Source organism: Phaseolus vulgaris, chromosome 7 (genome assembly GCF_000499845.2).
Source record: "Phaseolus vulgaris cultivar G19833 chromosome 7, P. vulgaris v2.0, whole genome shotgun sequence".
NCBI classification, from domain to species: domain Eukaryota; kingdom Viridiplantae; phylum Streptophyta; class Magnoliopsida; order Fabales; family Fabaceae; genus Phaseolus; species Phaseolus vulgaris.
The window spans coordinates 7999413-8013464 of NC_023753.2; the positions used below are offsets into that span (position 1 = coordinate 7999413).

At 32.3% G+C, this 14052-nt stretch overlaps 2 long non-coding RNA genes across 3 annotated transcripts; one reads left to right on the plus strand and one right to left on the minus strand.

Moving 5' to 3' along the window:
* The first annotated feature begins 434 nt into the window (after window positions 1-434).
* LOC137828753 (uncharacterized) lies at window positions 435-2490 on the plus strand. Its single transcript, XR_011083961.1, has 3 exons — window positions 435-573; window positions 987-1148; window positions 2110-2490. It is a non-coding gene; the product is annotated as an uncharacterized lncRNA (long non-coding RNA).
* A 2924-nt stretch (window positions 2491-5414) lies between these two features.
* On the minus strand, window positions 5415-8222 carry LOC137829490 (uncharacterized). Of its 2 annotated transcripts, none has more exons than XR_011084022.1 (5): window positions 8105-8222; window positions 7801-7883; window positions 6536-6589; window positions 5734-5830; window positions 5415-5618 (listed from the first exon to the last, which is right to left on the minus strand). It is a non-coding gene; the product is annotated as an uncharacterized lncRNA (long non-coding RNA). The 2 variants fall into 2 exon arrangements; XR_011084021.1 differs by having other exon boundaries at window positions 7967-8146.
* Window positions 8223-14052: the final 5830 nt, after the last annotated feature.

A 14052-nucleotide genomic window follows, 5' to 3' on the forward strand; every position in this document is an offset into this window, starting at 1 on the left:
TTTAATAATCAAAATTTCATTACTGTATATCATTACAAAATTCAAACCTTGGAGAGCAAGTTGTCCATGTCACATCTACAACTTCATCTCAAGCTTCACCATTCACTTCATCACAAACACCTATTCCTTTGCCCTCCCCTAACATTTGTGCCTGTTCCTTCATCTTTATTTGACATGCACTGATTAACCTATCTGCATCAACAACCACCTCTTCCCACGTGATACTTTATACAAACACCATTTTCGTTCAATGCGCGTGAAATTATTATTTTTCCAATTCCCAATAAGAAATTTACAGGTGTTTTAATTTTTTTTTTAAAGTAACTTTGTTTTCATTGAAACATCAAATTCCATTTGTCCACCTCTCTGGTCCTATAAATATATATATATATATATATATATATATATATATATATATATATGCATATATCTTCTTCTCACCCTATCTACTAAACTCACTCTCATTTACCTATTTAAGATGCAAGATCCGCTCACTCCCAGTTTCCTTATCAAACTTCTCTTAATCGTCTTCTTATTGGCTATTTTCATGTGGCTGTTCATATATCTAACAAGGTATGAATACCCTATTTTCATACTTTCATTCTGTGTTGAAAAGTTAAAACAAGAACCAAATCTCTTCTACTTCCTTCATTCTAACTCTTTTAAGTTACTTGTGTAGATAAGCTAGAATTTAGATAATTGGAGAGGAAATTCTCCTAATTATATCAGTTCATGTATATTCACAAAATTATTTATTCATGGAATAACAGGCCTCTACCTAATAAATGGTTTCAGTCTCAAAGCATAATCCCAGCAAACAGGCTCTAATTCAAATTGTAGATCCCGAATTTTTGTTTGGATACTTTTTTTATGCTACTATGAGTCGTAATAAAAGTAGAAGATAAATGAGTTGGATGTTTCTTATAAGTTCAAATTAGGTTTGCATTAATAGCTTGAGCTTAACATAAAGTAAATTTTGCATGCAGAGGCGGAGAGATACGTAGAGGAGGTATATCTAACGCATTCATTAATGATGATGAAGGTCACCAAAACGCTTTTATGGCAGACATCCAAGCTTCAGAGATTGACAATGCGTTCAATAACAAAAAAAAGGGTCAACAATTTTTTCCAGGGCTTAGAGTTACTAGGTATATTCCAAAAGAATCTTTGCTCTTCTTAGACTTTTACCATGTTAAATTCACATCTATTCTATTTTATAGGGTATTGCCTTTTTTCATTTTTGCATTCCAAATATTTCAGATAAATTTCCAAAAGTCACCAGGTACATTTAGTCAACATTGTTGTTGATTAGTTTAAAGGTGAATTTTCAACATGAGATAATTGGTAGGAGTAAAAGTGCATGGAATGTGGCAGACAATGACAACGAAATGTATGTATTGTAAGATTGGTCAGATGTCTTTCAAATATTTAGTTATATTATTGGAGCAAATACGGATGAAAATTAATCTAGTGTAGGATATTTTTCACATTTCACCGATTGATTAATAAAACAGAAAACATTTAGAATTATAAAGAGATTCATCGTTTTGAATTAGAAACTCAATAGAAAAATATTTAGAATGAACTTACTCCAAGATTAATTCCATCTTATAAAACTTTGTTTAAAATTTAGAGTTTATTTTAACGGAAAACTAATTTAAAAATAAATAATTTTTTTCCCTAAAAAGGTATTTAATTTAGTCAATATAATAACTAATTCTTTTTAGTCTCTAGAATTAATTTTTATTTAACAATTCAATAATAATATAGTCTCATTGATCTTAGCGTGAGTAAGGTGTGTTCATCAACTAGAAATTAAAACATTTTTTAATATATAAGTGAGTGTAAATTTCACTTTATAAGATTGAATTATGCTAATTAGTCATAATCATCTCTTTGATATGATATTACCTTTTTTTATTTCAAAATGTCATATAGATTTTATAAAGTCACCACTTAGGATTTAATCAAAATTGACATGTGCAATGTTGAATGACCATCTCCTTCTACTTTCATGATTAATTTTGTGAATCCATTGCACTAAGTTACTATACAAGTTTAACACATTCTCACATGTCTATATTTTGACTCTGAATTGGGTGAATGTAGTGGTGAGCCAAGTCAGGCACCGAATTTACTACGTATTGTACTACAGTTCATTGCATACTTGTTCGGTGGAGAAAAGTACCCGGCTAATTCTAAAGGAAAACAGATTTAAGACCTTAATGCAGTGAGAAACACGAAGAAGATGTTGAAGTGATCTCCTTGGAATATAAATATTGGAATCCACTCTCTAACGTTCGGGTTGCAACCCATTGGAATCAAAGCTTTATTATTTTTTAACAGCAATAAAAATTAATAAATATAGACTATTTTCCAAGTCTTTTATAAAGGAGGGATTGGTGAGAATCAAAGAAGATGTATGAGGATATGTAAGGTTGTTTGGATTGATGGATGATAGAATGAATTTGTGAGGATGATTTACTGTAAGTTTATAAGTTTATCAAAGTATATCGGTTGGCCTATTTCAAGCCAAGGGGAGCTATTGTTATTAAAAATATTTGAATAATGAATTATGATTTTTTTTTTAAGTTTGAATTAATTAAATTTTTCTAATATATAATATCCATAATTACTTGTATTTTTTAATAAAAAATTAAAAAAATATAATAAAAAATATTTTTATGATAAATAGAAATAAGTTTATTAAATATATTAAAATTTAAAAAATAATATTTATTATTATGTTCATTTGTTATTTTATATAATTATATATGTTGTTGATATTACAATTTTATTTTATGATTTATAATTAATTTTTGTTATTAATAATATAATTAAATATTTTTAAAATTGTTAAATAAATTTATGTAATATTTAATTTTGTACATTATATATTATAATAAAATGTATGTCCAAGATATTTGAGTAAAATGAAAAATCCTACATTAAATATTTTCATTTTTAAATATTTTCATTTGTGTGAAGATTGAAAAAATATTCTCTTTCTTTCCCTCTCTCTTCCTACCTGAAAACAAACACAACATAAATAGATAATAGATATACTATTCACTACCAATGTTTCTAACTACCACTAAAAAAAACTGCATGTTTACATAATTCATAATCATCCTACAATTAGCTTGAATTCTTGGATTGCATTAATTTGAAAGCATCTATGAATGTTTCGTCCTGGAAAAAAATTCAAATATATCAATAGACGGATTAATTATTTGTAGCGCCTATTTTATGTCGTTTAGTTATTTAATGGTATTGTAATTAAATAAATTTATCAGTCTAATTAAGTTATTTGTGAGTGTGGTTGTGTTACATGTCTATATTAATCATTAAATTATTGTAGCATTTAACATCTGCTATTGAGAACTGAACAGTCTCATAAGCTAAATATTATACAAATACAAAACAAACATAAGCTGGGATAGGTTATGTTCGGTTATCACTTTTTGGGGTATTTTGCTTTTTGTTAATTTGTTTGTTTTGAGCCTTAGGTTTTTGGCCCGCTTGATTTGCTATTTTGATTGGCTGGATTTTTTCACGGGTTCATTTAAGATCTTAGAGTCCTTATCTTTGTTAGTTCCTGAAAAAACTATTATAATGATAACTGCAAAGAATGTGTTTCGAAAGTTTAGTCCTCCACTCTATTTAAATGGTATTTTATATTTTTTTCATGTACAAGAAACAAAAACTAGAGAATTGAATAAATATAATGTAAAATAATATTATATCAAAACATTATATGTACATATTACCCTATATAATTTAATCAATACATTTTTTATATTGTAAATATTTAAATTAGTTTTGTAATGGTTAGTTGAGATAAATGAATTTTACCATCTTCTTATTCTTTCAAAATTTTAGATTATTTTTATCATATTTATTTGCCAATCAAAGGAAACTAATTAAGATTAAAATGAAAAAATATAGGTACATTAATTAAGTACCATAATTAATACGTAAATAAAATTTGGTTAAAGATATACCTCACTGAAAAAAGATTTAATTATAAAATAACCAAATAGGTAAGCAAGTTGCTATTAGCAAAACCCTAATAAACAAATATAATTTTAAGAATTGAAAATAAAATAAAAGACATAAATATAAACTAATAAAAGAGACCCTGTGTGGAAATAAATTTAATAACATAAATATAAATTAATAAAGAAGACAGTAAAGAATACTCAATTTATTCAATTCTTCGCTAAACATCTACTCATGAGATTTTTTTACTTTTTATGTTTTAAATAAAACAAACAAGGGAATGTTAAAGCAAAATAAACAAGAATTCCAACTAAAGAACATAATTGAATTATCAACAAGTGTTCAAAAATAATTTTAAAAAGACCAGACTCTTTAGTATATCTTACAAGATTGAAGAACAAAACTAAATTGCATAGAATCTCAAAATTAAATGTGAAATCATAAGATAATCAATCAATCTAGAAAAGCTTAGTTTTTCATGCGGAGATAAAAAAAAATTACAAAGAAGAAAAAAGGAGGTTAGAACGTCTTGTAGTCTCCTGTGTAAGATATTCTCCCTCCTCCTTATGTCTTGTATCCATTCATAATTTTTTTTTTCCTTGTAGATTTCATATTCATATTATGTTTCAAATATATTTCCCATTATACTTTTTTTTAAGATTTTATAGATTTTAGTTTTGAAATTTTCACTACACCATTTTTGACCTTAGACAACATCTAAAAAGTGTTGCCTAAAGTAAGAAAAGCGTTGCCTTAACTTTAGGCAACAGTTTGGCAACACTTTTTTAGGCGTGGAATATGCAGCCGTGGGCTTAGGTTTAGACAACGCTTTTTTGCAGCCGTTGTCTTATATTGGTAGAATAGGCAACGTTTTCTGGGAAAACTTTTAGGCAACGTTTTTTCTCAAAGTGTTTAGGCAACGCATTTTCAATGTTGCCTATTATTTTAGGCAACGTTTTATTAAATGTTGTCATTGGTAAAAGCAACGTTTATTTACATGTTGTTTATCTTTTTAGACAACATTTATTTGCATGTTGTCTATCTTTTAGGCAACGCATTTTCAATGTTGCATATTGGTAGAATAATGTTTAGGCAACACTTATTTACATGTTATCTGGTTTTTTAGACAACACTTATTTACATGTTTGTCAATACTCTTAGACAACAATTTTTTAATGTGACAATTATGAAATACATTTGACAATATTTATAATTTTAAATTGACATACATCTAATTTATAAAATTACACATTATACAATATTTTTAAACTAGTTTATAACATAATTGCACATTTAGACCGTATTTATAATTATACATTTTGGTTATTCATTTATTCAAATCCAATAATATTTGTAAACTATGTTATACATTTATATTTCGTAACAAAACTTTAAAATGTGACATTTCTATCTAAGAACAATATATATAAATATTAATATTTCAAATGTAGAAATTACATACTCCAATATATATTAAAATAGTAGATGTTGGAATCATTACAACTAATTAGAGTTAGAAATTAACAGAAAAAATAACAAAAAAATCTCTTGAAATTTGTACAGTTCTTCGATCGATCATAATCAATTTCTTGTTCAGTATTATCTTGAGGTCCAACCTGAAAGAATTAAAAAAAATTACAAACTTATTAAAATAGTATTGAGTTTGTAAATAAAATAAGATTAATAAAAAAGTATCCAATCAACATTTTAATGAAAATTATGCATCTCTACCTTATCCAAAAAAGGAATATGGGTGGACGCAAATGAACCAAGAGAATATTTCTCTTCTGTCATGATAGACCTAATGATAATTAGATAATAAGTGAACCTGCAATCAATAAGACAAAGTAATTAACAAGTATGACATTATTTTTCATTGCTATTATCACATTAAACTAACACGTATATCAATTCCTATCCTTTTGGGAGAAAAGTTCTATTCATATGTCTATCCTTCAAAATGTTTAAAATAGCATTAATTACAAAAGATTCAAAATAATAGTAAATCCTTCCTTGTCTTTATCGATTTCTTTAATAAAAGAGAAAAATAATACAGGCAATCTTAGATTTTAGCACAAAGATATAAAGAGCATATTAGGAATCTGAAAATAATATTAATATAAACAAGAATATCCACTACATTTCTTAATTTGAGTACTACAACTTTAAAAGAAGGAAAAAAAAAACAGAAAAACGAAGTAAAAAGAAACTATATCTGCATAAAACATATTGAAAACCAATAGCAAAAGACCTTCATCTTTATTACTCTCAAACTAAAAATTATCTTTGTTGAAGCTAAACGAAGGTTTTGCCAGTTTCTATAATTACTTTCGGTACTACTCAACAAAAGTTTACACCATTTACCAAGAAAAATAAGAAAAATACTGCATTTTACTTGAAAAAACATGATTGGCAGAGAAGCAGGGAGGAAAAAGCAATTGCACAAGTATTGAGAATAAATCAAAGTGATTATAAGGATCATAGACAAACTATCATTATTTGCACTAGCATATAAAGAGTTTTTCTGACTTACCAGCAGTCTCAATCATGTCATCTACCATAACTGCTGCCTTTCCCCTTACATCACCTATCAAATTCAGCACTTGCAAGATGAGATTCACCAAATAAAATAAAAAAAATCCTAGAAGGTGTTGTAGTTTATAATTATAGTTTATAAACTAAGATTTATCATCAGTGAGGAATAACAATAATAATAATAACAAGAAGAAAAAATGTAGGATATGGTTTAGGTAACATACAAAAGACTAAAAGACTTAAAGTGAAGGTAAACATTCCGTTATATTCAAAAAGGTTCATTGTAGTGTCCAACTCACCCCCATACCATACCCCAAAATCATAGTATTCCAAAAGGCCACGTCCTTTTGAATAGTGTCAAAGAACTTTGTAGCGAGATCTATTCGTCCACACCTGGTATACAAATCCAAGAGCGAATTCGCTGCAAAAAGATGAGTGTGAAAAAGTTTTCTCACCAGCAGACCATGGACCTCTTTGCCTTGTTTTACTGAAGCTAGATTTGCACATCCTTAAACTAAACCCATGAACTTCCATTCCCAACTTGAAAAGTCCTAATTCTCCTAATACAGGTAGCATTCCAGGAAACCACATTTCTCTCATCAATTTCATCAAAAACTTTCTTGGAAGCCTTCTCACTCCCACACTTCTCATACACGTCAACCAACGCATTTCCAACCTTCACATTGCCCAACAATCCAACCTTCAATGCATAACAGTGCACGTTTCTCGCCATCACCTCATCCTCAATTTCCGCACACACTGGCAGCACACTTACAATGGTAACTAGGTCCAGTTGAATCCGCGGCACGACCACAACCATCTCCTTAAAAAACCTGAGCGCCTCCGTGTAAAATCCATAAAGAGAACACAAGCCAATAATAGTATTCCACGACACCTTATCCCTATCCGCCATTTCATCAAATACCTTCATTGCATCGTCAAGAAGCCTACAATTCCCGTAAAAGGCCAATAGGGTATTCCCAACAAAGTAGTCTGTTATAAGAGATTATATTATTGGATTTGGAACCCATGAAGATTCACTCAACAGAGTTATTATTGTAATTCGAGTCGAAGTTGAACCGTTGAAAACCTGATTCGAATACTCTAACATGTTCAAGTTTCCTTGAATCTATCTTATGGTTAAACAAAAATGTGAGATTGGGACAAATCAGGATAACTCAACATTCAAATAATCCATATCAATAACTTAATTAGTCAAATAATCCTCATCAAAACTAAAGAAGAGCGAAATGAGAGACGAACCGGTGAGAATGTTCGAACAACCCGTGAAACGTACCGCTGAAAGAAAACCACCACCAAACGCACCACCGGAGGAAAACGACCCACTAAGAGGTAGGAAAAGAAGTAGGGCATAAGAAATGGAGGAAGAAACTAATTCTGAGAAATCAAACAGAGTAAACAGAATTACAAATTGGAAGCCCTAATACAAGAATAGAGAAAACTCTGTGTGCCAAAAATTATTCAAAAAAATCTGAATTATGAGAGACGAAGATGAGAAGAGTTCTTTTGAATTCTGAATCGGATGCACTGTGTTTTCTAGATGTACCATTATGCCTCTGTTTTTTTTAAAAGGATATTGTCTCTCTCAAACCATGCCTCCAAACCTTCAGTGTATACAAAATGCAAAAAGTAAGAGAAATCTGAATTTTTAAATAACAATCAATATTTTCAAGGGGTTTAGAAAACCCGATGTCTTCTTCGAGGTTATTAAATCAGATTTTTTTTACAGTGAATGTTAAGAGAATCACTTACAAAATATTGTCTAAAATATTATTTGAAATACCTGCTATTTTTTAAAACATTGTCTAAATGTTATATAAAATACCCACACTTTCAAAAACGTTGCTTAAAATATTATATAAAATACTCACAGTTTTAAAAACGTTGTCTAAAATATTATATAAAATATTCACAGTTTTAAAAACGTTGTCTAAAATGTTATATAAAATACCCACAGTTTTAAAAACGTTGTCTAAAGTACTCACATTATAATAACCATGTCTGCATTTTATAAAACGTTGCTTTAAATAAATAGACAACGTTTTTTCTAAATATTTTTAGCCAAAGACAAATAAACTTTACTAAGTAACCAACAATAAAAAAAGGTTGTCTAAACCACCTTTAAGCAACACTTTTTTACCTGTTGACATGTTAGTGTTGCCTAAAGTGAAAAATGGCGTAGTGTTTATAGATTTTATTCTCCATTCTTTTTTTAGATTTTTGTTTCCAATTTTTCGAATTCCGTAGATTTATTTTCAAATTTGATTTAAAATATCGAATTGGACTTAACTAATCAGGTCCACGTGCGTCAGTACAGTAGACTCTTCCATAAGATCGTCTATTACAACATGTATTAGAGCATCTACTATATTAAAAGTTTGATATTCTTTTTATCAGCAAGAAACAATAAATAAATATAGATAACTTAAAGGATAACCCAACCTTTATATAAGAAATAAGAAAAATAAGATAGGGCCTCACACCCCAACCTATCCCAAGCTCCCAACAAAAGCTACCAATTATCCCTAAATCCAAAAATAACACAACCAAAGAAGCCCACCCTTGGCAACAACCAAAGTGTAACAATACATCAAGCACCGAAAGACATATAAACATAATCAGACCACCAAACATTAACCTCAAAAATTAGAGGAACTTTTAAAAATCCCTTATACAAATAACGCAACACCAAACCATTAGTGAAGAAGAAAAAGTTACAATGGCACGAGAACACAATGAAGCTCATAGAAGAAGAGAGGAACACCAGAGCAGAAACAAAGAGAAAACGCGAAGCGCCAAGAAGAAAGAAACTATGAAAGCATAAGTGGCGCGCTTCAGAATTAGGGTAAAAAATTATTTAAGAAGGCGGCTATTTGGGGAAAAATGTTATTTCTACTACTGACATTACATTCAAAAACATCGGTGATAAAATATTCATATCAAGAATGAACTTGTTTTCTTTTAGTTCGAGATTCTCTCAAGTTTCAAAGAAGACAATTCTCAATAACTTTATATTTTGCAAATAAATAAGAGTCAACGTCAAACTCTCCTTAAAGTTGGACTTTATCTTTCGTGTTTATTATTCACATATGGTCAATTTTTTTTTATCAGCAACATAAAATAAAATAAATAAATAAATAAGAATCCCTTAAGGAGTGATTCAACCCTTGTACAAAATCGCAAACAAAAATATAGGCCAATAGAGACCTAAAAAAGAAGCTCAGGAACATACTAACACCTCATCCCAGCCTTCTAAAAATTCCTATAAATTTAAAAGAAAAGCAAGTCAAAGGATCAAAACACCAATCTGAATAAGAAAAGCAAGCAAAGACAATTTTAGAAGTAACCCAACATGTTGCAGTATCTAGAATCAAAACGAAAAAAGAATTAAAAATACTGATTTTGGATGGAGATGGAAATGTAACCACTATAACTACAAATGTAGTCCACAAAGAAATATTTAAAATTCGCACCGTGCGCCGCCTCTCGTTGCACCTCTCGTCGCGCCTCTCGCGAAGCCTCTCGTCGCACCTTGTCGCACACACCGCTGCTTGTCGCACCTCGCCTCCTCGCCACTGTGCCATTCGCGAAGCAGTTTCAGGTACGTGTTGTGCTGTTGCTGCAGTTATTTTTAAGGTAAGACATATTGAGTTTAGGTTTTTTGGGTGAGGTTTCATTGTTTTGTGGACCGTGAGTGTCGCTTGAGATGGCAGAAGATGGGAGGTTCCGAATTGAAAAATTTGATGGTACAGATCTCAATTGGTGGAAAATGCAAATTGAAGATTTGTTAGTTCAGAAAGATTTAGACGATATGGTTTTGGATGACAAGCCAGAAAAGATGTCTGATGTAGAGTGGGTAGGTTTGGATCGGAAGGCTATGTCCGTTATTCGACTCTATTTGACCAAGAATGATGCGTTTAACATTCTGAAGGAGAAGACAACGAAAGGTATCATGGAAGCATTGTCTAACATGTACGAGAAGCCATCTGCTGCAAACAAGGTGTTTCTAATTAGAGAATTGGTAAATACAAGGATGAAGGAAGACAATTCAGTTACTGAGCACATCAATAAAACGAATTCGATCTTAGTCAGACTTACGTCAGTGGACATTAAGTTCGATGATGAAGTTCAAGTTTTACTACTGTTATCGTCTTTGCCTGACACTTGGTCCGGAACGGTTACAGTAATTACTAGTTCAACAGAATCTGATGGATTTACTTTTGAGAAGATTCGTGATCTCATTCTTGGAGAGGATGTTGAAGAAGGAGTTCTGGGCAATTATCTAGTGAATCGCTATATGTCATCAGAGGTAAGAAAAATATTAGAGATAATGGGAGCAAGAACAAAAGAATATAATAGTGTGGATTCATGGGTCATGGATTCTGGTGCTTCATTTCATGTTACCCACAACAGTGAAGCACTGCAGAATCTAGTTATTGGAGACTTTGGAAATGTAAGACTAGCAAACAACAGAACTTTTGATGTTACAGGCATGGGTGACAATGTTGAAGACGCTAGTCCGTTTCTAGACTTTAAAGGATGTCAGAGTTGTTCCAAGCTTGACGAAAAGTTTGATTTCTGTTAGGCAGTTGGATGAACAAGGACATGAAATAAAGTTTGAAAATCAATAGTGGAAGGTGTTACGAAGTGGACTTTAAGCCTAACTCAACCCCATAAAACCGGCTCATAGGGTTGAAGTTTGCACCCACTTATATACAATGAAAGGCTCTAATCTCTAGTCGATATGGGATCTCCAACACACCCCCCTCACGCCGAGACTGCCAACTCGTGCGTGGGACTATATATTATGGGTGGTCCGATAGCGGCCCGATAGCGGGTGGCCTGATAAGCCCAACAAACACTCGCTAGGATAGGCTCGAAATGGCTCTGATACCATATTACAGTAAATGAAGATGAATATTCCTTGTCTGATGTCATGCTTTAATGTAGCGTACGTAATCGCACGTAATCGTAATGAAGAAAGAGAGGTTTTGATGAACCCTAATTGTAGAGAAAAATAAATATAAAAGAAACTTTTATTCACTTGTATATTAGAGAGTAAAATACATGGTGTATATATAAGAAAAAGATTAAGACCTAGCTGAAACAGAAAAGGAAAGTTGGGTCAAACAAACAAAGCCCAATAATTTAAAATAGAAAATTAAATATATTAACACCCCCCTCAAGCTAGGGAGTAGATATTTGTCAGGCCCAGCTTGGATTTGAGAGTAGAGAATTGTGCGGAAGCAAGGGGCTTGGTGAATATGTCATCAACTTGCATTGCAGAAGTAATGGGTAGTAGTTCGAGGAGACCAGAGTTAAGTTTTTCACGAACTAGGTGGCAATCAATTTCGATATGCTTGGTTCGTTCATGAAAAACTTGATTGGAAGCTATTTGAAGGGCAGATTTGGTATCTTAGTACAGGGTTGCAGGCTGGGAGAGAGGAAGATGTAAATCCTGAAGGAGGTAAGACAACCATTGTAACTCACATGTGGTGGTGGCAAGGGCTCTATACTCGGCTTCAGAGGAGCTGCGGGAGATAGTTGACTGCTTCTTTGATTTCCGTGATATTAGGGAGTCTCCTAAGTAGATGGAATATCCAGTGATAGATTTGCGTGTGGTAGGACATGTTGCCCAGTCAGAGTCACTAAAACCACAAAGGTGAAGTGAACTAGTGTGAGAAAAATATAGGCCTTCACCAGGGGTGCCCTTGAGGTAACGCAAAAGACGTGAGGCAACTTGCTGATGATGAGTTGTGGGTGCAGATATGAATTGGCTTAAATTGTGGACAGCGAAGGCGATGTCTGGTCGCGTGTTGGTTAAGTAAATTAGACGTCCAAGGAGTCTTCTGTATTGAGAAGTGGCATCAGCATCGAGAGGTGAGCCTTGGTCGGAAGAGAGACGAGAGGTGTGAGTCATAGGAGTGGCCACAGGTGCAGAGTCAAGCATGCCAGTTTCTTGAAGGAGATCAAGAGTATACTTGCGTTGACTTAAATGAAGACCAGTACTGTTGCGAGCAATTTCCAGTCCCAAAAAGTAAGTGAGATTACCTAAATTTTTTATCTTGAAGTGATGGTGAAGGGATGCAATAATTGTATTGATTTCCTCCGTGTCATCACCAGTTAAGAGCAAGTCATCAACATAAACAAGAATAACAGTGAGTTTATCATTATTATATTTAAGAAAAAGAGAGTGATCAGCAACAGAAATAGAGTAATTATTTGATAAAAGAAAAGTAGAAAGTTTGGCGTACCATTGGCGACCAGCTTGACGAAGGCCATACAAAGATCGTTGAAGCTTGCAAACATGTTGGGGAGAAGGAAGAGAGAGGCTGGGTGGGGGGGTCATGTATATCTCTTCATGGAGATCACCATGAAGAAATGCATTATTGACATCAAGTTGTTTTAAAATCCAATTTTTGGTAGTGGCAATAGCAAGCAGAAGGCGGAGGGTAGTGAGTTTAGCAACAGGTGCAAAAGTGTCTAAGAAATCAAGTCCTTCAAGTTGAGTAAACCCTTTGGCAACAACTTTAGCTTTGTGGCGCTCAACAGTGCCATCAGAATGATATTTGATTTTATATACCCATTTACAACCAATAGTTTTCTTTCCTTGAGGGAGAGGGGTAAGTTGCCAAGTATTGTTAGCAGCAAGAGCTTGAAGCTCATCTTGCATGGCAGATTGCCAAGAAGCATGTTTGGAGGCTTCGTTATATGTCCGAGGTTCAGGATAAGAATTGATAGAGGAAATAACATTTCTAAAATTGGAAGATAAGGAATTGTAAGACAAGTAATTATGAATAGGATATCTACTACTTACAGTGTTGGTTGCAGTGTGGAAATCTGCAAGATAGGCAGGTTGTCGGTGAGGACGAGCTGATCTTCTTGGAAATTGGGGTGAGATGCTTCCTGGAGATGCAGGCGGTGATAATTCTGATGGAGGTGCAATGTTGGATGCATGAGCAGAGGCACTATTTGTTGGAAGATCATAGGATAATGAGGTTGGTGGAGGAACAGTATTGGGTGCAGGAGCTCGACAGGAGGTGCAGTATCAGAAAAAAAAAATCAAAAGCAGAATTATATGCATTAGAAATAGGGAGAGATAAAGTGTTAGGGTCCTTACGCAAGCCACTATCCAATTTATATGGAAAGTGGTTTTCATGAAAGATTACATGTCTTGATATCTCTATGCTATGAAACTTTAAATTTAAGATAATATAACCTTTTGTATTTTGCGGAAAGCCAAGAAAAATACCTTTGATAGATCTATCATCTAATTTTTTCCTATGTGCAGTAATGGTACTAGCATAACAGAGACAACCAAACACGTTTAGAAAGGAAATGTCATATGGTTTTCCAAACAACTTTTCATGAGGAGTGATGTTATCAAGTAATGGAGTAGGAATAGCATTTATTAAGAAAACAGCATGATATACAGCAAATTCCCAAAAAATAGGAGGAAGATTTGCTTGAAAAAGTAAAGTCCGGGTTACATTT